The sequence below is a fragment of the Periplaneta americana genome, chromosome 13 (assembly GCF_040183065.1).
Source record: "Periplaneta americana isolate PAMFEO1 chromosome 13, P.americana_PAMFEO1_priV1, whole genome shotgun sequence".
NCBI classification, from domain to species: Eukaryota; Metazoa; Arthropoda; class Insecta; order Blattodea; family Blattidae; genus Periplaneta; species Periplaneta americana.
The window spans coordinates 94,835,405-94,850,513 of record NC_091129.1 but is presented as its reverse complement, the minus strand read 5'-3'; the positions used below and the strand labels follow the sequence as shown (position 1 = coordinate 94,850,513).

Below are 15,109 nucleotides of genomic sequence, written 5' to 3'. Positions count from 1 at the left end.
ATAACTGCCACTCATGTAAGTCACTATCAATAATAAAATTATAAGTTAAATATTGTTCATTTATATTAATGTGAAGAAAGTGCTTTGATGGGCATCTAGCCTGTGTACTTTCATATAGGTCATAAAATAAAATAATAAGTAAGCAAATGAATGAATGAAAAGTAAGAAAGAAAGTAATAAATGAATGAATGAATTAATTAATTAATTAATTAATCTGCGCAAACATTAATTCTCATAGCCTATTATCCTGGAACCTATTAATTGGTGGCAAGTTCATTTTACCTACACATTGTTTTAAATAGCCTGAAATGAATTTTATATTAGTTTTTAAAAACATACTTGCCACGTCTCCTTGAGGATGTACCACAAAATGAAAGGAGATAGATTTAGAGTTTGCACGACGAAACCCATCAATCTTCTCCCATCGTGTCAAAGATGAACAGTTCTCTCAACTATGTGTTGGATGTGGTGGCAATGGCATGGCCTTCGAGGTCGCCGAACCTCAATCTATTGAACTTTCGGAGTGTATAAAACATAGTCCAAGAAACATGCGGGAATGTGTTTAGAATGAACTCTAGATGACCCGATGTCATTATGGTGTGTATGAAGCGTTGTAGTTGGGCCGTAACTCACCGGAACGCAGTTCCAGTAAAAATATTAGAGTTCCACAGTTCCAGTATAAATAATACAGGAAACGACTTATATAGCACAGTTTAGGAGCTTCTGAAGTAGCAGAGTTCCAGTATTTTTTTTCAACTCCAGCACTGTATGTATATACTATAATACGAATTCGAAAGTCTTAAATGTGTCGTGTTTGGAGAATATTTTGACCATCTGTTATATGCCAAAAATATCCTGGCCAAATACTACGAAATAATATTGTTAATGTAGAAGTGCAAGATGTCTCAATAAAATGGAAGTTTTAAATGAAACGAAAGATATACCTTCATTAATGAGACAAAGTTATAAACACAAGAATTGCAACCTTACACATTTCCATTTCTGAAAAAAAAATCTGCCATGTTCATGTTTTGAAAACTATGTCCTGCAGGTGACAATCTTGAAAATTTTCACACTCAGACAGCCTGCAATGGAGATCAACCATGACATGTTCCATCATCCCAATAGGAATGGTGCTGATTTCCATAGTAATGTTATTTCGAGCTCCTCAATGATCTGCGGCTGAATTGCACATACTTTGTTGTTGAGGTACCTTACAGGAAGTAATCACAAACAGTAAGTCAGGTGACATGGGAGACCAACCAATGTCACCATTCCGGAGATGATGCGGTTGCCGAAATGTTGGCATAATGCGTGCATGGAAATTCTTTCTGTATGCGACGTAGCCCCATAGGTCGTCACATAAGATTCTATGTACACTAGCGCTTGAGAACTGTACTGCTGACGAAATTAGTTTCAGAACTTTTTGGCTTCTTGTGACGATATATCTCACTGTGTGTCTTGTGTTCGAATACTTAGATACCTATCTGTAGGCTTTTTCTTCAAAGCACTTCCCGTAGTTTCAAAATGTTGTGCACATAATCTGATTGCACGTTCGGATGGGACGGGATCATGCCTGTCAAGATTAAAATGACGCCGATATTCCTTTCTAGCAGTGACCACATAAGCACCATTTTTATAAACTTAATAGCAATTGAACACTACGATCCACTCCTCCGATTAATGTTTCTTCAAATGGCGTAATTTTGTAAATAAGTGTTGATAACATAATGAGGAAAAATTTGACACAGCAAACAAAAAAACTCGTTTATAGAAACACCTTGCATTTGTGTCCATTTATTTTTGGCAATGAAGCATTTGCGATCCCATATTCATAGGAACAGTTTATCTTATTTTGCATTCAGGAACACGCACAGGAAGTTTTAAAAGATACTTGACACACTTTGTTGGTCTCAGAACACAGTAGAGTGTACGCAATGAACAAACCGATCCACTGGCCAAACATAGAACTTCCATTCAATGCTGTGGCCTGGAATCCTGTGTTGGTATCTTTAAGTGTATAATCAAAGGGACTCTAAAGAAGAACCTCATGAAAGATTTGCTAGATCTACACTAACAGGTTAACTCTTTATTGGAGAACCAAAACCTAATTCACCTAGGCAACTTCTGGCTTCGGAAAGGAGTATCCTGAGATGGGTAATCGGACTTTTGACTGGACACTGCCATCTGAATAAACACCTAGGCCAATGACCCAACTTGTAGGAAATGTGAGATGGAGGTTGAGTCATCACCTCACATTTTGATAGATTGTCCAGGTCTAAGCCAAATCAGGCATCGTTATTCCGGAAAACACATGCTGGAATTTCAGGAAATTAAGCTCTTGTCAATAGCATCGCAATGCTGGTAACATATTACAGTCTTTTGAGTTGATTTCTAGTTTATGGGGTGCACAAGGGGTCATTTGTGCCTAAGTGTTATACTAGTAGTCTATACCCAGGGGTAGGTATTTATGGAGATTAATTTTATCATTTGTGTTTTTTAATATTGGTGTCGACGGAGACTGTTGGAGATTGATTTGTACTCTTGGAGGAGATTAATGGAAATTTTGGAAAATACAATAATTTTGGAGATGGAGTATTAACTCAATACGAATATTATTTTCCAAATAATTAACATTAAAGTTTCGTTAGATTCTGGTAAAGGTGCGGTATGGCCAATAGACAGTATTTGTTGGATTGATACTGTATTTAACACACATTTATTAAAAACGAAAAAAAAAAAACTTGCAGCCCTCAAATTAACACTTTCAAATTATCAGTGAAATGTTGAATTCTCCGTCTTTTGAGCTCACTAATGTGGTCAGAATACCTAGAATACCATGTAATGTCGTCTATTTGGATATATAACAAATTCAAGTGAAAAAAAAATCCGAAAAACCTCAGAATATGAAATTCATTATAAAACGACGCAATAGTAATAATTCGCGAATGTGTTCATATTTCGCTATTAGAACTCTATTTCGCGATTTGTCGCGATTGTTTTATTCGCATATTATTAATAAGAATCACTTAATTCGTAAAGATTAGTTAAAATCTATTGTATATTTATTATGTCGTCATTTTCGCGATCTCCATAAATACCCGACCCTGTCTATACCCTTAATTTAGAAGGAGAAGAAAAAGAAGAAGAAGAAGAAGCAGAAGACACTTTGTTCCATATTATCTATAATTTTACCTGATTTTCTTAAGTAAATACAAAATGTTCCAGATTTGTATATCTTATGTAGCAAACCAAACATTTCGTGTTTTGTTTCACAAACCACCGTTCATCTCTGCGACTTGGCGTACTCTATTTCTAAACTTTAAATGCAGCGGAAGGCCACAAGACGCCTCCGCATGTGGAGGAAATAGCGACACCGTAATCGCCACGCACAGGCTTCATCAGCACAGTTTCTCTCGGTTTATTGTTATTTCGCCGGAAGCCTGCACATGCTTGTACACCTGTCATCTGTCATAAATCCTCTCTATCCATCAAATATTTTCTTATTCTTTGTGGAGTTTAGTCTAGTCTATTACGTGGAATTTTCCGATGTTACAATTGAAGGGTTCAGAGCCATAGCGGGCCAAGCGCCATTTATTAAAAACGGAGAAAGCAAGGGTTAAAGGTAAGTAAATACCATAATTTAAAGAAGAGTGACATATCATTTAATTTTAATGTGCATAATTTATATTACTTGCTATATGCTTCGTTAAATTATGGTAATCACTTAATTTTAACCCTTGTTTTCTACGTTTTTAATAAATGGCGCTTGGCTACCAATATGGCTCTGAACCCTTCAATTGGCCGACGCAAAACAGGACTCCATCTGTAATCACTTTGACAATGGATAACTATCCACGTCTTGAATGGGATTGAAACCCACGATCATGACTTTCACGTAGCCAGAAGTATGTCCTTTAAACTTTGTGCATGGTCGACTATTTATTCTTAATGGGGGGAGGTACACCTTTCGCTATTATAATTTTATATAACCGAGCGAGTTGGCTCAGACGGTAGCGTTTGAGACTCGCATTCGGGAGGTCCCGGGTTCAAACCTCGTGGCCGAACAATCTGACTGGGGTTTTTCACGTTTCCTTCGGTCACAAAGACAAATTCCGGATTGGAAATTCACATGCCATGATTCATTACCGCCTCAATCACCAATATCATAAACATTAATCAAAATCTATTATCAGTTACATGAACACAGTCATCTACAACACACAATAGAAGCAGGAACTCAACAATAGCGAAAAACAGTTTACTGGTATATCCACAGATCCTAAACACGCGATGTGACCAAAGATGTTAAAGCGTGTATAAATAAACTTTAATTTTTTTTCAACTTTATTTTTTCTCTCACAATCTACAAGTCATTTGGAAATAAAAATATGTAACCCTAATATACACTATCTGTACATCACTAAACAATTTTAATGTTTTTTGAAAACCTAATAGTTAGAACAATTTATTTTTTTATTATGAAAATGTGTGGAATATTTCGTTCACATTTACGTGATAAATTACCATATAGTTTAATTTTGTTGTAATTCTTGTTTTCAGCTATTTTAACAAACATATCTACAACAAACAGTAAAATCTCTACCATGTCAGTTGAAAAAAAATGTGTTTCTATTTTTTTTCAACGTTTTATACTAAATGTAAAAAAAAAGTATTGATCAGTAGGCTATTATTTTTAAAACAAAGTATACATTCTAAATTAAGGATTATAAAGTTTCATTAACCATCTTAAACACTTTTTGAGTTAACATGTAAACGCTGCGTAAAAATAAAATTTTCAGAAAACGAGCGACAAACTTACCAATAAGGAAAAAGTATTAAAACATTTTAATGAAATTTTGCATGCATGATTGTAATAGTTCTCCCATGTGAGCAACATACAGTAAAGCCTTTGAAATGGGATGTATAGTTTATTTAAAAAATAATATTAATCAATATTTCTTGAAAAATCTAGGATAAAATAAAAAACTATATTTTTTAAGTTGATATCTTAACTACGCTTACTGTATATTGTAGATATGTTTATTAAAATAGCTTAAAACAAGAGTTACATCAAAGTTGAAATATTTCAGTTATTCATCATGTAAACGCTGGAATACATTCATTAAGGCTATTAGAAAACATTTCCGTGTAATAGAAATACATATATTATTTTGTTGCACTTGAAATATATGCCTGAATATTTATATAAAAGTACCCTACCTCTAAAATCCATTTTTAAAATGTAATTTTTTTATCTTAAAATTAAGAAAGCGAAAATCAAAATTGTACTACACTCATTTGAAATAACGTGCTTTTAGAAGTAAAATGTAATATAAATTTTGAATTTATCTTTAAAGATGGCTTAGGTATATTCATTTTAGTGAATTACTATATCCTGGTAGTCTCTTTTTAAAATCTAGATCCAAAAAATGTCTTTTTCAAAAACTAATCTCGAATTTAAGTTGTAGCAGCAATAATATTTTTACATATAAAAAGATGAAAAAGTTCTTCAATTAGGAAAAACATAAAAATTATGGAATCATCGCTCCTTAAATTGGATGCGAGAAAGTATAGACTTGAGCCATAGCCACACAGTGATGAGATCGGCCACCAAATTACTCAGATGTAGGCGGCAGATACAGAACTTAAACTATAACTACAATAGATATTTTTAAAGCTCACAATGATCACTTCCTTTATGTACTCTAGGTCAGCAATAGCACATTGAAATTTGTAAGTCTACTGAAACAGAAGTTTCTGTGACATTTGAATAACCCAATAACGCATGAAGAAGTTGGTACGTGAAAGATTGACACCTATTTTATATACTAGTATTCTGTGTTTCGTAATTTCTTTAATTGTAATCGATAAAGAAATACCCATAGAGTATTTTTATCAAATTATTCGTGTTTTTGTGATACTATAGACCGTTGGTGGGCATTTCTTGACTCGAGAATCAACCCCATCTTTGCCGACAGCTGCACTAGACTTATAACTCAATAATTTTCCGCTTTTGAGATATCATAAAATTCAATTTATTTTGATGTTTCTGGTATTTAAATATATTTGTTCTGCTCTAAAATCAATACAATCAAGAAAGCGCAAAAGAAATGCATTGTATTATACACACATTGTAGGCCTATTTATTTCGTGAAGAAAGCAAAAATGTAATTTCGTTATTAAATTTGTTTATTAATTTCCTACAAATCAGGATTTTCATTTTTTTTTTTCCATTTCAGGCGTGTAAACTTTTTAAAGCCTAAACAATAGGAACAGTGCCGATTTTTCGGCACGTACGGCAAATCTATTTTACACAAGTTTATATGGTCAAACAACTCATTGGCTAATTCTTCAATAGTTTTTTTCTCTTACTGAAATCATTCGTGTAGTATTTTTCAAGACACGCATCAGGTCATGTGATCGTATGTCTATAGTAATATTCTTCTTTTTTTTTCAGTTATAACCTAGATCACATATAGGCCTACCCAGATTGCTCGGCATTATAGGTTTTGATGGTAAAAACTTTTGTCAGGTTTACTATGCTGTCATCTAGTTGTTACATTAAGGAGCCACGTCATAACTCCCATTTGAATTGCATTAGCGACTGTACTGCCATCTCATGTTCGGGTGACGATCCTGGCGGTTGTTCTCTGATTTTAACATAGGGATGAGCAATCTGTTATATATGTGATCTGAGGTTATAATTAACCTTTTCCTACATATTAACCCAATATAAATTAAATTTAGATTATTCACAAAGCCGACAGTTTCGGCTAATATAATAAGCTGAATAATGCTCCATGTGTTGTTGAAGAAATGTTATCTTCCCACCAGAAAAGAGAACAGAGGATATTCAGGACTTCAGCAGTAAATCTGATTAAGATATTTCAGACTGAAAGTCAGAGGAACTTTGAAGACGTGTTCAGCTCTTTTTCGGTAGAGATAATTCTAGAAAATAGTGTAAATTCTATGTGGAATTGATTTGTATCAACCCGGTTTTTATAGATTATTCTGTGTGTTTATATATAATGTCATTTAGGCCTAATATAAAATAGAATTAGAATATAAATATTCTAGGCTTACTAACTCTGAATTTGTAGGGTTATAGTCCTACTTTAAAAAAAAAGCAGCATATATTTATTGTAACTTTTTCCTTCTGTAAATTAGGTTTACTTATTTACTCGTGTATAAGGAAAATTTAAAAGTTAAGTGAATATTTCATTATTTGTACGCTCACTAACCCGCTAAATAATTATTTTATATTTAAGTATTATTATTATTATTATTATTATTATTATTATTATTATTATTATTATTATTATTACTATTACTATTACTATTACTATTATTATTATTATTACTATTATTATTATTATTATTATTATTATTATTATTATTATTATTATTATTATTATTATTATTTGCATGCATGTATGTCACTTTTGGTAGTGTGGAAGAGAAGGCCTCATGGCATAATTCTTCCTTAGTAAATAAATAAATAAATGGATTAGTGGATGGATGGATAGATGGATGAATGAATGAATGAATGAGTGAATGAATGAATGAATGAATGAATGAATTAATTAATTAATGAATGAATGAATGAATGAATGAATGAATGAATGAATGAATGAATGAATGAATGAATGAGGTAAATAAGTAAGGTAAGTAACTAAATAAGTAAATAAATAAATACAAGTTAGAATATGTGCTGAATTCAGAACTCAGAATCCTGAACATCATGATAGCACTGTCTAACTTGAAAGATAGTTGAACTCAGAACCCAAAATCTTGAACATCAAGAAAGCATCACCTAACCTGAAAGTTGGCGCGAAAGACATAAATGAAGTGGAACTATTTTTAAAGCAATGATCTCACAAGAATATAAACGAAATTGCGAAATATACCAATATAGCTCTATGTTGAATTAAGATATAGGAAACTCGCCAATCCGAACCCAAGTAATTCGAAATTTCGATTAATCTAAACAGGGGATAAAGAAAAAACGGAAATCTTAGTCAATCTACCAGATTGCTGTCCTTTGTTTAGAAGTTAAATAAAACGTTAAAAAATACTCTTAAGTTTAAAGTTGCTATAAGGTTCTGATTAAAAGCTTTACTAATGGTTTTGAAGAAATAAGGGTATTAGATGGTAAAACTCGCCTTCCACAATTCGCAAAAAATTCCTGAAACCTAAACTATTGGTCACTAAAACAGGAAATTATATTATGATATTAGATTATATTGTATGATAGTATTAAACTCTTATTTTGTGGAAAATCAAAACTAAAAAATATGAGGATAGACTAAATTTTATTTTTGGATAAGACCAGTTATGTTAGTTAATGATATGAATGAGGCAAGTTTTGAAGAAAGCAAACTAATTATTTGATAGTATGTCTGAATATAGTAATTATTATTTTGACAATAATTGAAGCTACAGAATGAGGTTCATTGTCCTACAAATTGATTGCAGAGAACATTTCAAATTTTCATTGGACTAAAACAGATGAAATATGCTAAAGTTCGAAAAAAATATTTCAATTCAGCACAAAACAAATAATTTTGCTTGAGACTTTCCATTAAAGATGCATAAACCAGGGATAAGAATGGATTTGTTCAGAACTTCATGGAAGGCTCATGCAAGTTTTGCACCAAATTTTATAAGGGATTAGGCGAGTTATGCATTTAATAACGATTTTCGAGACATCATAAAATTATAAATAGGCAAGTTTTATTGTAGAAACAAATTCCATACGGTAGTGAACAACATCTAGTATGTGACAAATGTTAAATATTATGTTTTATTTAACGACGCTCGCAACTGCAGAGGTTATATCAGCGTCACCGGTGTGCCGGAATTCTGTCCCGCAGTTCTTTTATATGCCAGTAAATCTACTGACATGAGCCTTCGCATTTAAGCACACTTAAATGCCATCGACCTGGCCCGGGATCGAACCCGCAACCTTGGGCATAGAAGGCCAGCGCTATACCAACTAGCCAACCAGGTGGACAGTATGTGATATCGTGCTTAACTCATTTTCTTTTAATTTTGGATAAGACTAATTTTGCATCTAATAGTCTGAAATAATAAATAACTAGCCACAACACTGTGTGATATTTAATGACCGTACAATAATAGTACATTATGCAACGAGCCTATAATGACAGTAATTAAGAAGCGAGTATGGATGTTTATGAAACGAGCGCAAGCGAGTTTCATAATTTTCATACGAGCTTCTTAATTACCATTATAGGCGAGTTTCATACGACTTTTTATGCTCGACCATATTTCTAACTTGAAATTATTTGTATCTGACAAGATCGGAAGTGACCTTGTTCTAGGTCGTGAATTGTGAGATGTGCGCAGGCGCGAAAGTATTGATTTTTTCCGAGGAACAATAATGTCATTGACCTTGTGTAATCCCGTTAAACTTGGTATAACCTTGATTATTGAATTCGACATTGAAAAACGAGATGACAAATTGAATTTATTTGAATATTATTTAAAATTAACGCTAATTATTATAGTAACAGAACATAACCTTCTGCGACAGTATTGGATTTCCAGCCTCCGTGACTTTTCGCTAATTCTCTTTCGATTGCATATCCGAGAATAATCGATACTTGCGGTTTTATAACGGTACAAAGCTGACTTGTTATTGGCTGAACACCTGTAAGCTGAGTTGTCATTGGCTGAAAACACCTGTACTTTAATGAGTAGGTGTACTTTAATGACATGCATTAAAGGACTGCTACCAGGTGTATAATTACTACATTTCAGCATGGTCGAGCATAAAAAGAAATAATAGGCCTACACCATATCTTGAGGGAATATAAACTTAAAGTAATACATAGGGAAATAGCAGTTCCCACAATTCAAACATTGCAAATCTAAACAGGTTCTAGCCTCTATTATTTCGGAAAAGATTGCGATTTAATTCAGCATTTAATACATCGAAATCTTAATTTATGTATCGTTAAATTATTCCACCAACTCAGGCTATTATACATTACTAAACAACGAAATGTACAAAACAAACACGAAGAGGAAGTACGACACGCGCTTGGTCATGTTACAAATGAAGGCGCGTCTGATGGAAGGTTGAAAATAAAAATATGAATCCCTGTTTATTTGTTTAAAAAAAAAACACCAGCTGACTGCCGCTACTACAGAGCAGAGCCTCCTGTGGGTCAAGGCAGGAACAAAGCATGCTTCCGACCCAGCTTATATTAAGAACTCTCCAGCATAACGTCTTAAAATAGGCGACATTTTTAACCTCTTAATTGACAATGTTGAAGAAGCCTACTCACCTGCAAGACGTGACCGCCGAGTGCGAGCCTGGCGCGGGTCGAGCGTGGAGTGCAAGCTGAAGAAAGTGTATAGAACAGAGTATGTGGGTCGTCCTGCCAAGTGCGTTACGTAACAGTAAGACACGGCCGCCTTTTGGGCGCGTTTTAAATTCGCGTTCCCTTCTGTTGCCGCCTCCAGTGGCGGGGTGCATTGTTGAGCGACCCGGGGGAAATGCTTTCCAGGTGGTGTCTCCGGGGGTGAGATACCGGAAAGGGTTGGAATCCTCCAAGCGGTGCTGTGTTCCCTGGCGTGGACAGATGGCGAAGTACGAGCAGCGGTGTGCGGCGAATATGGCATTGCGCTCGCAACTGAGGAAAACCTTAATTTAGCAATACACCGCTGTAATTTAAAAACGTGTACTCAAAATTCAAAATTTGCTAGCAAATAAAGGTAATAATTTTACTTTCTCGCTGCATAATGTTTTCTGATTCTGAAAAAAGTCGACGTCAACGTTTTCGCAGAAATATGGATTTTCACAATCTCTAATATCGGAAAAGTGGTTTTTGACATGGTGTCTATCTTTGTCTGTACAACGATTTCTCCTAAACTATTGGACAAATTTTGTCCATATTCAGTATTTACAGTCACTTTATCTGAGAGCAATGCGTCGCACCGGTACCTTTTTTACAGCCTGGGAGAGTCCTCCTTTTTTATTTGTACTTTTCAAATAGTCATTGTCTTACTTGCTTGTTGCTCAACTTAGTATTTTATAAGTATGGGTTAGTAATATGTAGCCTATAACAGCAGCGGTATTACCACTACTACTACTACTACTACTACTACTACTACTACTACTACTACTACTACTACTACTACTACTACTAATAATAATAATAATAATAATAATAATAATAATAATCGTATGGGCCAATCCAGAATTGCATATCTGTAGTACTCGGGGAAAGTGACACAAGTCAGTTTCCACAAACCTTTTTTGATAATTTATTGACAACTTACGGAACATCTGCTCGCTTGGAAAAAATACCTAAGTATTCCTCCCATTACAATAATTCATACAGAAAAAAAATCAAATCGACATAAACTAGTGTAAGTTGTCAATTATCAAAAAAGGTTTGTGGAAACTGACTTATGTCACTTTTCCCAAGCACTGCAGATATAGAGTGTTAGTTGGGAGGCCGGAGGGAACAAGATCTTTGGGAACGACGATACGTAGATGGGAGTATAATATTAAAATGAATTAGAGGGAGGTAGGATTTGATGCTAGGGCTGGATTAATCATGCACAGAATAGGGACCGATGGCGGGATTATGTGAAGGCGGCAATAAACCTGTGGGTTCCTTAAAAGACATTTGTAAGTAATTAAAGAACATAAGATATAGAGTTGATCGGAGGAAGATGCCTGACTTTTTCTTGATTGAAATTTTAAGATACTGTTCATTTAGTTTTAAATTTCATATTGAAATATCGAAGTCAGGAAGGTATTTTGAAACTATATTTTTGGTACAAAACAGAAAAAAATTAATTACCTTGTTTGTAGATACAGGTTTTCTTCTTGCCTGCACTGTAGGCATCTTTCCCCGATAGTCGGGTAAGATGGCAAATGCACTCTACTTCCATTATAGCAGTTTTGAACATTTTCAAACTGGTAAATTTTAAAGTCTGTATCAAATTTGCCCGACTTTTTCGCTGTATCATTATTAATTCTACTGGACCCTAATGTGAACTTTACATAACAAATAAAAATGCTGTAAACACATTCATTGGGCAACTAGTTAGGTATATAATACTTCTGTTACGTAACTAGTCAGGTAATAATACTTCTATTAAGCAACTTGTTAGGTAATGATATTTCTATTAAGCAACTAGTTAGATAATGATATCTTAATCTTCGTTTGAACTCATTTTAACAATGTTTGTTTATTTCTCCTAATACTGTCGTTCATCTGTTAGAAACGAAAACCTATTGTTTTGAAAACCAATAAAGCAAACATAAACGAATCGCCTCTCGCAGGAAGAAACTAATAATAATACAATAGTTTCTCCATAAAAAGGCATGTTCAAAATGTAAGTTCGTATTACATTACTCGACTGCTTATAAAACTCGTAATATGAAACGTTATGATACTCATATCGTAAATAACTGTTCCAGAAGGCAGTGATCTCGTGGGAACAATAATATATTGTTGATGTAAATAAATGTTCCAGTTAAGTAGGAAATTTAATTCTGTTGTCACCGTTTGAGTAAAAAATAATGAATTCTGGCGATGAAAATGAAACCAACTTCATATACGATTAGTACGAGTATTAATATTAACCACAAATAACAATTTGTAAATCACATTAGGAACATTTCATTGCAATAATAATAATAATAATAATAATAATAATAATAATAATAATAATAATAATAATAATAATAATAATAATAATAGACAGTAATATTAATACTATTGTTGTTATTACTGTTATTATTATTGTTATTATTATTATTATTATTATTATTATTATTATTATTATTATTATTATTATTATTATTATTATTATTATTATTATTATATAATCATTCCATAAGAATGCTTGGACTTATAAGGTCTATAACTTATTCTTTTTCTACTCCTGCTACTGTATTAGTTTTATACAATACTTTAGTCAGATCCAAACTTGAATATGCATCTATCGTTTGGAATTCTATTACTTCTACTGATTCGGTTAAATTGGAAAATATTCAAAGAAAATTTATTGCCTTATGTTCTTTTAGATTTCTACCAACTTCCTCTGTTTTCAATTATGAACTAACCTGTAATTATTTTAACTGTTCTAATCTTTATGCCAGACGTCTTGATCTTGAATACTTATTCTTTTCTAAGGCTATGAAGGGTGATATTCTTTGTGAATCCATCATAAGTAGTATCTACCTTCGTATTCCTTCTAAAGGATAAAGATTTAAAAAACTTTTTTTATACCAGTAGGCCTAAGACTAAATTTCTTTCACCGGTTGCCAGATGCATAAAACTTGTCAATTTGTATAGTATGAAATTGGATCCTTTTAATGTATAGTTTAAATATCTTATTGTTGTTGTTTTAATATTGGATTCCAATTCAACTCTAACACATGTTTTGTTATTATTGTTTCAATTGAGTAATTCTTCATTTTCACATCTATCATGTACATTTACTTACTTACTTACTTACTTACTTACTTACTTACTTACTTACTTACTTACTTACTTACTTACTTACTTACTTACTTACTTACTTACTTACTTACTGGCTTTTAAGGAACCCGGAGGTTCATTGCCGCCCTCACATAAGCCCGCCATTGGTCCCTCTCCTGAGAAAGATTAATCCAGTCTCTACCATCATATCCTACCTCCCTCAAATCCATTTTAATATTATCTTCCCATCTACCTCTCGGCCTCCCCAAAGGTCTTTTGCCCTCCGGCCTCCCAACTAACACTCTATATGCATTTCTGGATTCGCCCATACGTGCTACATGTCCTGCCCATCTCAAAGGTCTGGATTTTATGGTCCTAATTATGTCAGGTGAAGTATACAATGCGTGCAGCTCTGTGTTGTGTAATTTTCTCCATTCTCCTGTAACTTCATCGCTCTTAGCCCCAAATATTTTCCTAAGCACCTTATTCTCAAACACCCTTAATCTCTGTTCCTCTCTCAAAGTGAGAGTCCAAATTTCACAACCATACAGAACAACCGGTAATATAACTGTTTTATAAATTCTGACTTTCAGATTTTTTGACAGCAGACTAGATGACAAAAGTTTCTCAACCGAATAATAATAGGCATTTACTTACTTACTTACAATTGGCTTTTAAGGAACCCGAAGGTTCATTGCCGCCCTCACATAAGCCCGTCATCGGTCCCTATCCTGTGCAAGATTAATCCAGTCTCTATCATCATATCCCACCTCCCTCAAATCCATTTTAATATTATCCTCCCATCTACGTCTCGGGAGGATAATATTAAAATGGATTTCCCATATTTATTCTGCGTTTAATTTCCTCCCGAGTGTCATTTATGTTTGTTACTGTTGCTCCAAGATATTTGAATTTTTCCACCTCTTCGAAGGATAAATCTACATTTATTGCAGTTATTGTTATTATTTGTAATTATTATCGTTACTTTTAATTATTGTCATTATTTGTAATTTTTGCCATTTGTGCTGAACTATTATTGGCCTCTGGCTGTTGTACAGCACACTAAAAGATTAGCAAATAAATAGTAAATAAATAAATTATTATTACTGTTATCATTATTATTATTATTATATTATTATTATTGTTATTATGTTATTATTGTGATTATTATTATTATTGTTATTATTATTATTATTATTATTATTATTATTATTATTATTATTATTATTATTATTATTATTATTATTATTATTATAGTGTTATTTATAAAGAAGTTCTTCTATAGAAGCATTTATTAGAAAGCTTGTGGAAAGGGAGTGCGGAAAATTATTTATTTCCGCACTCATTGTAGATTAGAACTTACTCTCAGTGTCAGTTTCTGGTCAGAAATACTGTCTTTCCATACTTTCATAAAATAAAAAGCTATTTTTGTAAAACTACATCGAGAAAGTTACAATTACCTGCCTGATTTTAGAATTAATTGAAAGTCACAACTTTGCCACACTGTTTTATAAATTAAATAAAAAAGATATTTTGTCTAATTTTATTGAAACTAATATACGAAATTATTGAAAGTTAATCAAATACTGTTCACATTTATTTCACATTACTATTGATGGTACAAGAAGTACACTGCC

General features: G+C 33.0%; 1 protein-coding gene across 1 annotated transcript in view; it reads right to left on the bottom strand.

Moving 5' to 3' along the window:
• Positions 1-10,410, bottom strand: part of LOC138712121 (uncharacterized) — a 138,102-nt gene extending 127,692 nt beyond the window's left edge. Inside the window, exon 1 of the mRNA XM_069843543.1 lies at positions 10,317-10,410. The gene's annotated coding sequence lies outside the window, so the exon portion shown is untranslated. The remainder of the gene's footprint in view (positions 1-10,316) is intronic.
• Positions 10,411-15,109: the final 4,699 nt, after the last annotated feature.